This window comes from Cynocephalus volans, chromosome 10, assembly GCF_027409185.1.
Source record: "Cynocephalus volans isolate mCynVol1 chromosome 10, mCynVol1.pri, whole genome shotgun sequence".
Taxonomy (NCBI): Eukaryota; Metazoa; Chordata; class Mammalia; order Dermoptera; family Cynocephalidae; genus Cynocephalus; species Cynocephalus volans.
Window position 1 is genome coordinate 56,847,653 of NC_084469.1, and position 15,555 is coordinate 56,863,207.

A 15,555-nucleotide genomic window follows, 5' to 3' on the forward strand; every position below is an offset into this window, starting at 1 on the left:
GCACCTGCTACTCACCGTTGACGCAGCTCCCAGCACACCCCAGTTAGGTTCCGTGGGGATTTGGCCCTTGTTAATGGCCCTGAGGGGGGTGAACATTGTCGTGCTAGGCTGAAAAATGGCCCTCCGGAGATACTCATGTCCAAAGTCCTAGAACTAGTAAATATTACCCTGTGTGGAAAAGATCTTTACAGATGTGATGAAGTGAATATTTTGAGATGAGGAGATTGTATTGGATTGTCAGGGTGGATCCTAAAAGCAGTCGCACGTGTCCTCATAAGAGGGAGGCAGGGAGAGAAGTGACACATGCGGAGGACAATGTGATGCAAAGATGGGGCAGGGTGAGCCGTGAAGATCGAGTGAAAGGCCACGAGCTGAGGAAGGCAGCGGCCACCAGGTGCCAGAGGACAGAAGGAGGGACGCTCCCTGGGAGCCTCCAGAGGAGGGTGGCCCTGCTGACACCTGATTTCAGCCTGGCGATACTGAGCTTGGACTTCTGGCTCTGGAACTGTGAGAGAAGAAATTGTAGCTGTTTAAGGCAGCAAGTTTGTGTTGATTTGCTAAAGCAGCCGCAGGAAACTACGACAATGGCCTTGTATGCGTCTGTCTCATTTGAGGTTCTTGCATGATCTTCAAGCTGGGTGGCCTCTGTCTTCTCACAAGAGGAAAGGGGACTGGAGCTGGGAGGGTTAGGTCCTCACTGCATCTGCCCAGATACCGCCATCGCGAGTCTCCGGGTCCCCACTGGCAAAGGAGACCAGCGGGGTGGGATTCAGTCTTCTCTGGAGCTGCACAGCTGTCAGGAAGGCCTCCCGAGCCTGGCTTCTGCTTCGTCTGCCACCAAGACGGACTCTGGCTTCCCAGTTCCTCCTTGAACTGCCACCTTCGTTTTCTTCTTCAGTGAACCAGTGGGCTCAGCACGAGCCATAGGACTCCACGGCTCTCGCTCCATTTCCCTCCCGTCTCCCCGGTGCCAGGGATACTGCCCCGGGCCAGGCTCGTCCTCCCCAGTGTCCCACCCTGCTCACCACAGGGAAACATTCTAACCACGGCACTGCCAAGCATGGTGGGGCTCTTCACCCACCTGCCACCACGGAGGGGGTCCCCACTGCCAGCCAACCAGCTGGTGACCCCATTCCAAAAGTCTGTTGCGCAGTCTGCTGGCTAGGACCACTTTCACCACAAATGCTCTGAGGTTCGGTTCCCTGGAAACGCTGAGACAGAACTGCAGGCAGAAGGCGTGGGGAGGCCTCGCAGGAGATGCTCCTGTGAGCACAGGAGGAGGCACGATTGGGGGATGAGGGGGGCGAGGTGACCCCTCCTGCAATGAGCTCTGCAGCTGGGTGGCCCTTCAGCGTTGTCCCAACCCGCGTCCAGGGACTATGGCTTTGGTGTTGCTGTATGAGCAGACTACTGGCTACGGGCAGTCCACCAGGAGAGGGACTAAATCTGAGGTAATGTAGTTCCCTGGGCTGCAGGCACTGACCCATGAGGGGAACAGACTGGAGCCAGGAGTGGCCAGCATCCCCAACAGCAGGGGACAGGTGTGTGGTCCTCAACAGGGGATCTGGGTGGAGCAGCACCGTGTCCAGCACAGCTTCAGCCTTGGGGCCTCGCCTGTGACTGGCCCCTGGTCTGGGGCGGGGCCCTATCAATGTATTCACATGGTCACATATATTGTTAAATCAGCACAATAAAATGTTTGTATTTTTATTTTTTAAAAAAGATGACCCATAAGCGGCTCTTAACCCTGGACTTGGTGTTGTCAGCACCACACTCTCCCAAGGGAGCCACGGGCCGGCCCTACCTAATAAAATGTTTTTATATTCTGTCTCTGTAAAGATACTCCTAAATTGTATTAGCAAGCACAAAGCCCCACTAATGCTAAATCTGCCCCCACAAGTCAGGACAACTGGAACCCATGCTGAGTAGAGGTCGCATAAAGCCTGATCTGCTGTAACAGTGACCTCCAGACATAGCGGATTAAAACACATGGAGTGTAATTCTCTACCAACTCCTAGTCCCAAGGTGAATGGTCCACTTGGCAGCATGGCTCCACTCTGTCATCCTGCTGTCCTGGTTCCTTCCAGGTTTTTGCTCCACAATCCGTAGGGCAGAGGAGGTGCTCTCAGGTGTCCATGCATCGGGCCTCACAGCTGCCTTGTAAAGGCTGCAGATCTTTCTCAGAATGAGAGAAAATACACAGGACAAAGGGATCTAATTTTTATTATAATGCAGTTATCAAAATATTGTTTTACAATTTGATGTATTAATTCATGTGCTTCTTTCTTAGTCATCCTCGGCAGCTTTAATAACTCGTCTGCCTTAGAAGTCGAGATGGGCATGAGCACTGTTTCAAGATGCTGCTAGAAAATACCGTGAGATGAACATGGCTGTGATTTCGTTGGGTGATGAAGTCAGACGGTGGCTATCACTCTTGTGGTTTGTTGCCTACATTTGTGAGAGATGTGTGGTAGATGACAGTGGCCTTCCAAGATGTTCCTAATCCCTGCGCCCTGAGAACATGTTATGTTACGTGGCAGAAGGGACTTTGCAGGTGTGATTAAGTGAAGGGTTTGAGAGGTTTGACCAGGAAAAGCCAATGGAATCACAAAGGTCCTTAGAAGAGGGACGCAGGAGAATCAGAGGCAGTGGTAGGAGCTGTGACAACAGAAGCAAGAGTCTGGAGTGATGTGAGGAAGAAAACACGAGCCAAGGGATGCAGGAAGACTCCTGAAGCTGCAACAGGTGGGGAAATGCCTTCTGCCCTGAAGCCTGCAGAAGGAACAGGCCCTGCTGCCACCTTGACTGTAGATCTCTGACTTTCAGAGCTGTGCGAGTATAAATTTGCAGTGTTTTGTTTTGTTTTTTGTTAGTCAAATGTTGTAAAATTTTTAATTATTGGAGATAAAATTTACCATTTTTAAGTGTACATTTCATTAGTGTTAAGTATGTTCAAATTGTGGTGCAACCACTCTCCAGAACTCCTTTCATCTTGTAAATCTGAATGTCTCTACCCACTAAACACCTCCCCCGTCTCCCTCCCCCCACCTCTAGCAACCACCATCCTACCTTCTGTCTCTGTGTGTTTGTGCTCTCTGGACACCTCATGTTAGTGGAATCATACAGAGTTTTTCTTTTTTGACTGGTTTGTTTTACTTGGCATAATGTCCTCGAGGTTCATTGACATTATAGCATGTGTCAGAATTTCATTTCTTTTTAGAAATGAAAGGCTGTCTATTGTCTATTGTCTGTGTATAGCACATTTTGCTTATAGATTTATCCCTCCATGGAAAATTTGCACTGTCTGAAGCCACTAAGTTCATGGTCATTTGTTACAGCAGCCACAGGAAACCAAGACAGGCAGGAAACGTCAAATTTCAGGTAGAGGTTAGTAAACCAACGTCACAGCCAAATGGGGTAAGAGATTGATTTCAGCAACAATGTACAGATGTGGGGCATGGATGAAGGGAGCCAACGAAGGGGAAAACCCCAGGCCCAGCTTCAACTGGAAGCTATTAGCATTCCTGAGCCTTAAAGGGACATGGTAGGGAGTAGCTGTCAGTATCCTGACGGACATTGACACAAAGGTTCTGAAACACCGCTTCTACCAGCCCACAGCCCAGCAGGGAAGCGGACCGGAGAGTAAATACCCAGCACTTCTCTTCTCCCTTCCTCCAATTTTCTGCTAACACCTCCCATTGGCTGAACCCAAGTAGAAGGCAGAAGGCAAAGGGGTCTCAGCGGATGTGGTTCAGATTCCTAGAGCTACAGCAGAGCAGAGAGTGAAGGGGAGGGGAGGGATGGTTCATGGTAATCCAATTCTGGACAATGATGAGGGGAATTTGGCCTGCGGGGAGGTGGGTGCTCTAAGAAAGGTTTTACGTTGTTTCAGGAGGTAAGCTGAAAAATTGCTCTCCAAAATGTATTCATGTTCCAGTCCCTGGAACCTGTAAATGTCACCTTATTTGGAAAAAGGTCTTTACAGATGTGAATAAATTAAGGACTTTGAGATGAGGCGATTACCCTGGATTTTCAAGGTGGGCCCTAACTGCTATGGCAAGTGTCATTATAAAAGGAGACAGAGGGAAATTAAATACCAGAAGAGGAAGAGGCGATGTGACCACAGAGGCAGAAACTGGACTGATGTAGCCACAAGCCAAGGAATGCTGGTAGCCTCAGAAACGGAAAGAGGCAAGGAACAGATTCTCCTGGAGGGAGAATGGCTCTGCTGATGCCTTGATTTTGGCCTCGTGATACTGGTTTTAAACTTCTGGCTTGTAGAACTGTGAGAGAATAAATACCTGTTATTCAAAGCTAAGTTTGTGGTAATTTGTTACAGTGGCCATAGCAAACTAATACAGTTCATTAAAGACACCAGGTCCTATTCTAGTTAATTTTTACAGAAATGGTTTTTTTTTTTTTTTAACAGGGTTTATTATAAATTACTTATAGAAGTGTCAGGAAAGGTGAAGAAATAAATTCTGTGTTGACCATTCAGGTACAACTTCAAGAGCCAAACCATAGAACTGGATTCCCAGGGAGCCACTTTCTTTCTAAGATCAGGACGCTGACTCCTTAATTAGGAATTAGCTTCCACTACTATGATTGGGAAGGCAGCACAACCAGGGGTCTGTCAGAACTATGGGACAACTACCATCAGGAAACTGCTAGGATCAGAAAGACCACCACCAAAGAGCAGACCTGTCCACGATGGTGGAGCCAGCAGAAGTATGGCCTCCCCCGGTGTCCACCATTCAAATCTGTGTGAGCTCAACAGTTGGAAGAATCCAAATGTAGGTCAGCTCTGTTTCCTGCAGGCAGGAAGGCATACATCATAAGCTTCTTGAAAATATAAAATTAGTTCATATATATAAGTCAGTTAGAACAATTCTTGGCACATTACTAGCTAGCATTCAATAAATATTAGCTGTTGCCACCATCACCACCTGACCAAGGTCCTGCATCTTCATTGCCCACTAGAGCTTAATGATTTCTCCAAACACTAGGATTCTAGGGACTTTTGGACAGTCTTTCCCAGGCATTCTGAACAAGAAGAGGGAAGAGGTTGGCAATAAGGAAGGGAACAGAAACAGACAAATAGACTCAAGCTATGAGGGACTCTAGCTACAAAGAGATTTCAAGAAAAATGCAAGAGAAACTTGCATTTTCTTTTCTTTTTTTTTTTTTTTTTGTCGTTTTTTTGTGACCGGCACTCAGCCAGTGAGTGCACTGGTCAGTCCTATATAGGATCCGAACCCGCGGCGGGAGCGTTGCCGCGCTCCCAGCGCAGCACTCTACCAAGTGCGCCACGGGCTCGGCCCAAAACTTGCATTTTCTACATGGTCAGTTCTACACTGTCATCAAAGAACCTCAGAGTACTGGAAGTTTTTCTGTCTTGATGGAAAATCAGAGCTGTTTACACTAGCACCACAATTGATATTTCAAAATCTGCAAGGCATTTTGTAATCACCAGTGGAATAATTGTTTCCAATAAAGATCCCAATGGATGCTAAAACCTTGGGGTGAAAAGTTATTAAGGAACAGGATATGGACATAATCTCCAGTATCATCCCAGAGATGGCTTAGTAATTACAAGGAAGGAAAGAAACAGAGAGATCAGGTAGAAGCCACCTTAACCCAATACCAAAAAGGGACAAACTGACATGATGTTCCTCCTGATGTGATACATTGAGGACACACCACCACCATGAATTATTCTTGGTAAAAATGCTTAACCCAACTTTGAATCAAGAAGAGAAAATAGAGAAATCCAAGCAAAATATTTTATAGAACAACTATTTTGGACTCTTCAAAAATGTCCATGTCATAAAAGAATAAATCAAAAAGGCTGTGGAACTATTCCATATCAAAGGAGAGAAAGAAACATGACATTAACATTTACCTGCAATGCACAGACCTTGATTGGATTGGATCTTGAATTTGAAATATATACATACGTTTTAATAGGTAAATAAAAATTGTGTATATTTACGACATACAACATGATGGTTTAGAAGATGGACACATTGTGGAATGGCTAAATCAAGCTAATTAGCATATGCATTACTTCACATACTTATTTTTTTGTGTTGAGAACACAAGATCTGCTCTCAGCAATCTTCAAGTATACAACACATTGTTATTAACTACAGACACCATGTTATACAATAGATCTTTTGAACTTATGCCTCCCATCTAACTGAAATTTTGTATCCTTTGACCGACATCTCCCCAATCCTCCCCTATACATACATACACATCCCAGACACTGGTAGCCACCGTTCCTACTCTCTGCTTCTATGAGGTGAAAAATATATATTTTTAAAAAACAAAGTTTTTGTTGGTAAAACTGGGTAAATTTGAATACAGAGTGCATGTTAGATAATATACTGTTGCTACTCTTAATAAAATGTTAAAATTTTGGAGCATTGTGTCTTAGGTAGGAGAATGTCCTTGTTTTTATGCGATACATATGAAGTATTTAGGTCTGAAATATTGGATATCTGCAACTTGCTTTTAAGTGGGAGAGAAAGAGAAAGGCAGGCAAAACTACTGGCAAATCTAGGTGAAGGGCACATGGGTGTTCATTGTACTACTATTCTAACTCTTCTGCAAGAGTGACAATTCTCGAAATTAAAAATTAGGGGAGAATCAACGAGGTTTTCTCTTTAGGATTTCTACCATGCTTCAAACAATTACAAGGATTTTTCCTACTCCTTGGATTGTTAGCCAGGGACACATTCATTCAACACTTATTGAATGCCTATTTGTGTGAGAAGCATTGTTCTAGGCATTGATTGAACAAAACATGCAAACATCCTTGCTCTCATAGAACTGATATTCCAGTGGGAAATGCTCCTTAACCTGACATTTCTGTTATTCTCCACACCTGCACCCTCACCACCTGGCTACAGTTGTGTAGCACAAACTGCTAGCTGTCTAGGTTATATTCATTCTCCACTCCTTCTTTAGTAACAGACCCCTGATTTAATTAGAGGTGGCCATGTGCCAGCTAAAAGATACTCACCAGCCTCCCTTGCAGCTAGGACAGCTAAGGCAAAAAAAAAAAAAAAAAAAAAAAAAAAAAAGAGCTCAAGTTATTGGGTTGGGCTTCTAGAAAAGTTTCTTAAAGGGAGTAGGCAGCTGGCAAGCACCTTTCATGCCCTCTACTCCCTCCTTGTAATTTCTGCTTTGAATGTGGATGTGATGGCTGGAGCTCCAGCAGTCACAGTAAACCAAGAGGTAACCTTGAGAATGGAATCTACGTGCTGAGATTGGCAGAGCAGAAGGCTAAAAGGAGCTTGGTGACACTGTGGAGCTTAATACCAACCCTACCTCTGCACTTATTTTACATGGGAGAGAGATAAATATCTATCTTGCAGCCAGTCTCTGTTCTAGCAGTGAAATATAATTGAAAACTGACATGAGAGCACTCAGAAACACCAACAAACCAACCAGAGATGATAGGGAAAGGTAGTCATGATGGCCATTGTTTCCTGAGTGCTATCTATATGCCAGACATTGATTTAATTATTTTGCACGCATTAACTTATCCAATCCTCACAACAACCCTCTGAGATAGATCAATATCAATTCATTTTATAGGTGAAAACAATGAGGCACAGAGAAGCTGAGTCACTTGGTCAAGGTCACACAGCTAACAAGTGGTTCAGCCAGGCTATGAACACATCTATCTGGCACAGAGCCCATTCTCTCACAGCAACTACGCTGCCTCACAACAAGCGAGGAGGAGTCCCTCGGCAGTGTGGTGGACTTTTCTGGGTTGCTCTGATGAACCACACCTCTTAGAAGTTTTTGTGTGGTCCTCTCCCGTATTGACTTTGGCTTGACCATGTGACTGACTTTGACCAATGGGGCATCAATATAGAGACTCGATAAGTGCTTATGTATTGGGGCTTGGGATCTTGGAAATACTCAGCCTAGACTACTGAACAAAGAAAGAGATGTCGGCCGTATGAGCATCCCAGCTGAACCCAGTCCCTAACTGGCCCATCAGCTGGCTACAGCCTCATGAGTGAGACAGGAGAGACCAGCAGAAGAACCACTTAGTCAAATTTCAGAGAAAAAATCAGAAAAAATAAATCTTGAGAAAAAATAAATCACTGCTGTTTTTATCCACCAAGTTTTGGGGCCATTTGTCATGTATCAGTAGAGAACAAAAACAGGCAGGCAGAGATATAGGAAGCGACCAGAGGAAACATACAGAGAAGAGACAAATTCCTTAACCATTTATTGAGACCCCGTGTCTTGTAGGTCCCAGGGGAAGCTAGGGAGGGGGAAGAACAAAATCAGAATGTCCAGGGATCAGACAATCCCTGCCCTCAAGGTTGCTGACATTCTCCTGTCCCAGAATATTCTGCCACATGGGAGATGAAGTGGACTGATTACAGGACTCAGGAGCCTGCAGATGTGATTTTGGATCTTGACCTTACCACTTCATAGATGTGGGACGTTTGGCAAGTTATTTTACTTTGCTGTACATCATTCATTCATCCACAAGGACCTATTATGAAATCCTAAATGAATACAAACTAATCTGCAATGATAGAAGGCATATCTCTTGCTGCCTGGAGAAGGGGATATACAGGTGTATACAGATGTCAAGACTCACAATGGTACATTCTGAATGTGTACAGTTTGTTGTATGTAAATTGCAAATTGATGTGATGGTTACCTTTATGTGTCGACTTGGCTAGTCTATAGAACCCGAGTGTTCAATTAAACACTCATCTAGGTGTTTCTGTGAAGGAGTTTTATAGCTGTGGTTAGAGCTACAATAAATTGACTTGAGTAAAGGATATTATTGGGCTGGCCCGTGGCTCACTCCGGAGAGTGTGGTGCTGATAACACCAAGGCCACAGGTTCGGATCCCATATAGGGATGGCCGGTTAGCTCACTGGGTGAGCGTGGTGCTGACAACACCAAGTCAAGGGTCAAGATCCCCTTACCGGTCATCTTTTGAAAAAAAAAAAAAGGATATTATTATCCTCCACGATCTGGATAGATTTCATCTGATCAGTTGGAAGAACTTAAGAGCAATACTGAGGTTTCCCTGAAGAAGAAGAAATTCCATCTGTGGACTGCAGCATCAGCTCCTGCATAAGCCAACTCCTTACAAAACATCTGTGTCTCTCTCTGTCTTTGTGTTTCTGCCTCTCTCTGTCCATATCTCTTTCTCTTTCTTTGTCTCTGTCTCTCTCTCTAGATATGATTAAGATGTAGATATAGATATAGATTTAGATACACACACACACACACACACACACACACACACACACACAGCTGGTTCTGTTTTTCTGGTAGAACCCTAACTAATCCACTTGATAAAGTTGTAAAAGAAACACTTTTAGAAATCCACATGAAAGTAGAAAAATAGCTATTAATTTCTGTTGAAATAAAATTTTAAATTATGAATAAGAACACTTATTAAGCATTTACTACATGCCAGGCATTGTTTTAGGTTCTGGGGATTTGTTGTAGACCAAAAGTACCATAGTCCCTGCCCTCACAAAGCTCACATTCTAGTGGAAGGGAGGGGGAAATAAGAGGACATACAAAGACACATAAAAGTAAATACTTCTACATAGAAAACATACAGCAGAGTAAAGGGATAGAGAGTGGTAGAATTTAGACAGGGTAACACTTGGGCGAAGGATGAAGTGAGGAAGCAAGTCATGCAAATATTTGGGGAAAGAGCATTTCAGGAACTGCAAGTGCAAAGGCCCTGAGGTAGTACAGAGGACATGTGTCATTTCCTTCTGCTCAACATGTATTGATTGTTATGTCAGTCTGAGTCCAAACAGGAGACAGAGACCACACAGTAAGCTAAGCAGGGAAAGTTTAAAATAAACAGTTGTTAGGGAATGATAGGAGAGTAACTATAGAGGTGGAAAGAAAACCTTAAAGGGTACCCTAGAACTGAGGAAGAATACTCAAGAAAGGGAAAACTTGGAAGGGAGTTTCAGACTTCCATCACCAGATGGTGGAGAAGTTCACTGTGTTGCCAGATGAGCAGAAAAAACACTCTGGCCACAGACTAGCCAAGGCAGTGGGTGGGTGCACAGAGAGAGTTGGGGTCTGCCGAGAGTACTGATAGAACTGGGAGCTAAAGAAGACATCCTCTGCAACAGCCTCGTCTGCTTCTGTGTGTGGCTTGAGCCAAGGCAGTTCCAGGCCAGATGTACAAGATGAGGATTAGGTCATCAGTTTACAAGACAACCAGCCCCGTGTCCCCCATCCCAGCACACCCATGCTTGGGGCTAGGGAGAGGCTGTGAAAGCAGTGACCAGGCAGGACATGGGCTCATGCTGTCTGAGGTGCTGGCTACACTGCTGCCACCCAAGTCAAGAGAGAAAGCACACAGCAACCAAATGCTGGAGAAAGCTGTCCCTTGCAGTAACGTGGCCCTGGAGAAACCACATGGGACAAAGCAGTAGAGAGAAAAAGCACACTCTCTAGGAGTCTGGCAAGCAAGCCATGCTGGAACCAGGAAGAAAAGCCCCTTCCTCTGCCAGTGTCCCTCCAGCACCCTCTACTGCAGGCTGAACAAGCTTCCAGCTGGCCTAGCTCCATTATCAAAGAGCAGACAAAAAGTGAATCTGGGGCCAAGAAGTAATAAATTTAAAACCTACACAAATGCCCTCTCACACTTTGATAATTTAATACACTGTGAGGCCTCTCTTTCCTCAGGTAGAGGCCAAAAAGCTCACACGCCCAAACTCTCTAACACCCAGGAGGTATTTCTGTAGATATGTGACCTGGAACAGATGTGTGACCTGGACTCCACCAGTCAGATGCACCCACAGATGCTTGGATTCAAAAGTGAGCCATGATACCTATGAGGAACACAAACACATGTCCACACAAAAGCTTGTACATGAATGTTCACAGCAGCATTATTCATAACAGCCAACAAGTGGAAACAACTAAAAAGTTCTTCAACTGATGACTGGGTAAGCAAAACGTTTGCATGCAGTGGAATATTATTCAGCCATAAAAAGGAATGAAGCTCTGATACGTGCTACAACATGGACAGACCTTAACACTGTGCTAAGTGAAAGAAGCTAGCCACAAAAGACCACATATTGCATGACCCAATTTATGTGAAATATCCAGAACAGGCAAATCCATACAAGCAGAAAGTAGATTAGTGATTACCTAGGACCAGTTGGGGGGAAGAGTTTGGGAAGTAATGGGGTGGGGGCGATACCTAAAGGGTATGGGATTTCTTCTTGGGATGATAAAAATGTTCTCAAATTGATTGTGGTGATGGTTTCACAACTCTGTGAATATATTAAAATCCCTTGAATTGTACACTTTAAATGAGTGAATCTTATGGTATGTGAATTATATCTTGATGGAGCTGTTACCGAAAAATAAGTAATATAATGTCAAGTAGGGATAAGGAATGTAAAACGCATAAGACAATGGTCGGTAGGAAGCCTGGCTTTCCCACCTACAAATTGTTGGACCTTGAGTAGTTGGCTTTACCTTTCTGATCCTTAGTTTCTTCATCTATTGAGAAAAAATATATATATATAATACCTACTTGGGATACATACTTTGTGGGGTAATTGTGAGAATTAATTAAAGTGAATAATAGTACCTGGGACATAATAAGTGCTCCATAAATTTCGGGTTTTGCTGTTAAAAAAAAGTGAGCCACAAGAGGAGGTGGCCACAAAAACAGCCAGCAGTCATCTGGTGACCACTGCAATAGACACCTCTGCTTATTTGGGATCAATTTTGAAGGAGGTTCTTAGAACCCAGTCCTGACCATTAGGGGTTCTCAGGAGGAGGTACAGGGTTTTTCCCTCCAGAGAGGCCCAATGGTGTGGTTGGGAATCTTCTGAGTTTTAGCTTCATAATCTGCCTCTCTGCCCTCCCCAATCATCTATGAGCTTCCCGATGCCCTTGACTGTTCAAACTAGCCAGTGTGGAATCTGTTGTTTGCAACTAAGAGAGCCTTGACAAATACAGCTAGGAATGGGCTATTTGTTCAAGAAACAGCAACGAGGCCAGTGTGGGTAGAGAAGGAAAGTGAAGAACGGGGTGAGGTTAGAAGGCCTGGAGGGTCCTGACCTCAAAGGGCTTTGTAAGGCGTGGCCGGGGGCTTGGATTTTATTCTGAGTGGAATGGGAGCCACGAGAGGGCTTTGAATAGAGGGGGACGTAATCCTTGATTGTACAAGGATACTTCAAAAAGTTCATGGAAGAATAGAATTAAAAGATAATACAAATCTTTCTATGGACTGTTTGAAGTACACTTGTATGTGGGAAACAGGGTGTGGGGGAATGGGGCAACCCGGAGGAGGCTGCTGTGATCGTCCAGGCAGGAGGTGACAGGAAACAGGACAGGATGGAGGGTGTGGAGAGGGTGAGAATTGGGTGACTTTGGAAGTGCTTTGAAAGTACAGCCAGCAGGATTTGCTGATGAATTGAAAATGGTGTGGTATTGCATGTGTGTGTGTGTGTGTGTGTGTGTGTGTGTGTGTGAGAGAGAGAGAGAGAGAGAGAGAGATGGCTTAATGGTTATGATGAGGACTGAACTTCATCAGTGACGAAGGAGAGCAATACTCACTGCACATGGTTGTCATGGGGAGTCTAATAATCATGGGTATAAAGCACTTAGCACATTTCATGAAACATAGTCATTGTCATCATTATTTATTAGGGGGTGCATTTGAGACAAGCCATCCAAGCCCATTATCTTTCTTCTACCAATCCCCAAATCCTACATGTTGTCCCCTTAGATTCCAAGTGCCTCCATCATGCCCCAATTTCTCCAAAAACATCTGTCCCCTTACTTTGTCACTATCCCTAGGAAATAGGGCTGACTCAGGGTGACGTCCTCTCCCCTCACCACGCCATGGGCTCTGAGGATTTGCCAGCCAGGGACCTCATTCCAAAAGAATTCCAGGTTCCTTTACTCTGCCTTTTCAGTTTCTCTTTCAAATTCAGTCTCCCATCTGTCATCTCCTGGCCACCGCTCACCTGGACCTCCCCAGCCCTGCCTGGTAGCAAATTCCAAATTCTGGTGTATTTGCTTTTCTTACATCATCGGGGAGTGTCCCTCTGGTGTATCCAGTGGTTCACAGCCCTTGCTTGTTTCCTAATCACCTGAGGAACTCTAAAGATTGCCAACGTCTGGGCTGCAGTCCAGAAATTTGATTGGCGTTCATCATTATACTCTATCAGTGTTCCCAACTTCAATGCGCATCAGAATCAGCTGGAGGTCTTGCTAAAACATAGATTGCTGAATCCCACCCAGAGTTTCCAATTCAGTAGCTGAGAGAGTTTGCGTTTCTTTTTTTTTTTGTTTTGCTTTTTGGCTGCTGGCCAGTATAGGGATCCAAACCCTTGACCCTTGTGTTTGGTGTTAACAGAATTTGCAATTCTATTATTTTATTTATTTATTTTTCTGGCAGCTGGCCAGTAACACATGACCTTGGTGTTACCAGCACCATGCTTTAACCAAGTGAGCAAACCAGCAAGTTCCCAGGTGAAATCGATAATACTGATCCGAAGACCACACTTTGAGAATCACTGCTTTATACCAAGAGGTGATAACATGTAATGGTCAAATTCTTGCTCCTCAAAGTATGGTCCACAGACCAACAGCCTTGGCATCACCTTGGGAGAGTGTTAGAAATGCAGAATCTCAGCCCCTACCCCAGATCTACAGGATCAGAAATCTGCATTTTAACGCTATCCCCAGGTGATTAATATGTGTGTTAAAGTTGAAGAAGCACTGGGCTCAAATCCCAGTGCTGCTTATTATTAACTACGAGGTTTGGAAGCAACTTCTTGAGGTCACAGTTTTCTCATCTGTGAAGTGGGAGTAATAGTAATACCTACATTATCAGGTTGCAGTAAGGATTAAGTGAATTAACATAATAACAGTGTCTGACATAGGAGATGCATCAAATGAGCATTTGCTGTTTTATTATTATTATTATTTATTATTATTATTATTATTATTATTATTATTATTATTATTATTATCATCATCAGCTCCCAACTGTTCAGTCAAGGCTAAGAATTACTAAGCAAGGCCAAAACCTGCCCCTTGGGTCTCAGGAGCCATACAGATATCAATACAGGTGTTGAAGTAGCCTGAAATGGAGATACAGACACCAGGATAGAGGCTGGAGCTAGAAAAATGGACAGCAGCAAAACCCCAGAAACTGAGACTCAAGAAATTAAAAGCTGAACCCAGAGTCTCCCAGCAGGGGAGACAGAGACTTCAAGAGAAGTACACCCACAGAGAAGAAGCAGGAACCCTGTCTCACAGAAGCTAGGGGCAGAGCTATGTGAGGCCAGCCTCTCTCCCTGATCAACATCCCTCCACCCATCCGTCTGCCCGTACCACTCCTCTCCCCAGTCCCTGGCCCAGCCATGTCTCTTCCAGCAGTGTCCTTATTCTGTCAGTCTGTCCATCCAACAGATGGACAGATGTGATCCAGCAAAGTCCAGTCTTGGTCCTGGTAGCTGTGGCTGGAGCAGTGTTGTCTCCTCGCCTTCGAGAGCCCACACTCCCGGGACAGCCTGCTGCATTGTGAGGTTCTAGTCGCCAGGCCTCCAAGGCAGCAGAGGCCACCAGCTTGTGAGTCTCCCCATGTGGTGGTTAAGGAGGCAAGCTCTGGAGTCAGGCTCACCTGGGTTTGAATCTGATTCCACCATCAACAGTGAGTGGGGCAGATTACCTCACGTCTCTGTGCCTCAGTTTCCTCATTTAGGAAAATGGGAAATAGTTATATGTCTGACCTCTTCAGTCTATGTTGAGGACTTAGGAAGATAACACAGATAACATATTTGGAGCCGTGTCCAGTAAAGGGCATTCATTTGGGTATAGCCGTATGGTTTACGATTTCCAACTTGTTCTGCTAAAGGCTAATCCCTGGCACTCTCGCTCTGGCATTCCTCTCTCTGGTCCTCTGTGGACCCACACTCTTCCCCTTGTGGGGAGATAACAGTGGTAATTCTCACCGTTGAGGTCTACATGCCCTCACTCAAGCTGTAGGCTGGGACCCCCTCCTCCCCTACCACTGTCCTCAGATCCACTCCCCCGAGGGACCAAGACAGTAAACACTTTGTCATCCCTGGCACATAGTAGAGGCTCATCAGCATTTGATGAAAGACTGGATGAATGAATTCTTCAGGACTGCAGGCCAGGGGTTGGGTCGTGGTTCCCACCCCTCCACAGGACCTGAATTCTGGGACCTGCTTCAGCAAGTGAGGAGCTAAAGTGCTTAAAGGATGGGTACATGGGAGGCACAACGGTGAGCAGGACAGTGGGGGGTCAGGTGAAGGTGGACAGGTGACAAGTGAAAGGAAAGGGACCCACTAGGTCAGGTTGAAGGGAGACATGTGAGGAGACATACCTGAGTGGCCGGGCAGGTGCAGGTGAGAAGGTGTGAGGACATGGGCAGACAAGGGACCGATGGGAGAGAGGGAGAGTCCCATGGGATTCCTAACTCTCCCACCTCACCTGGCCCTTTCACCTGGCTCTCCTCTCCAGCCTCCCTAACCTGTC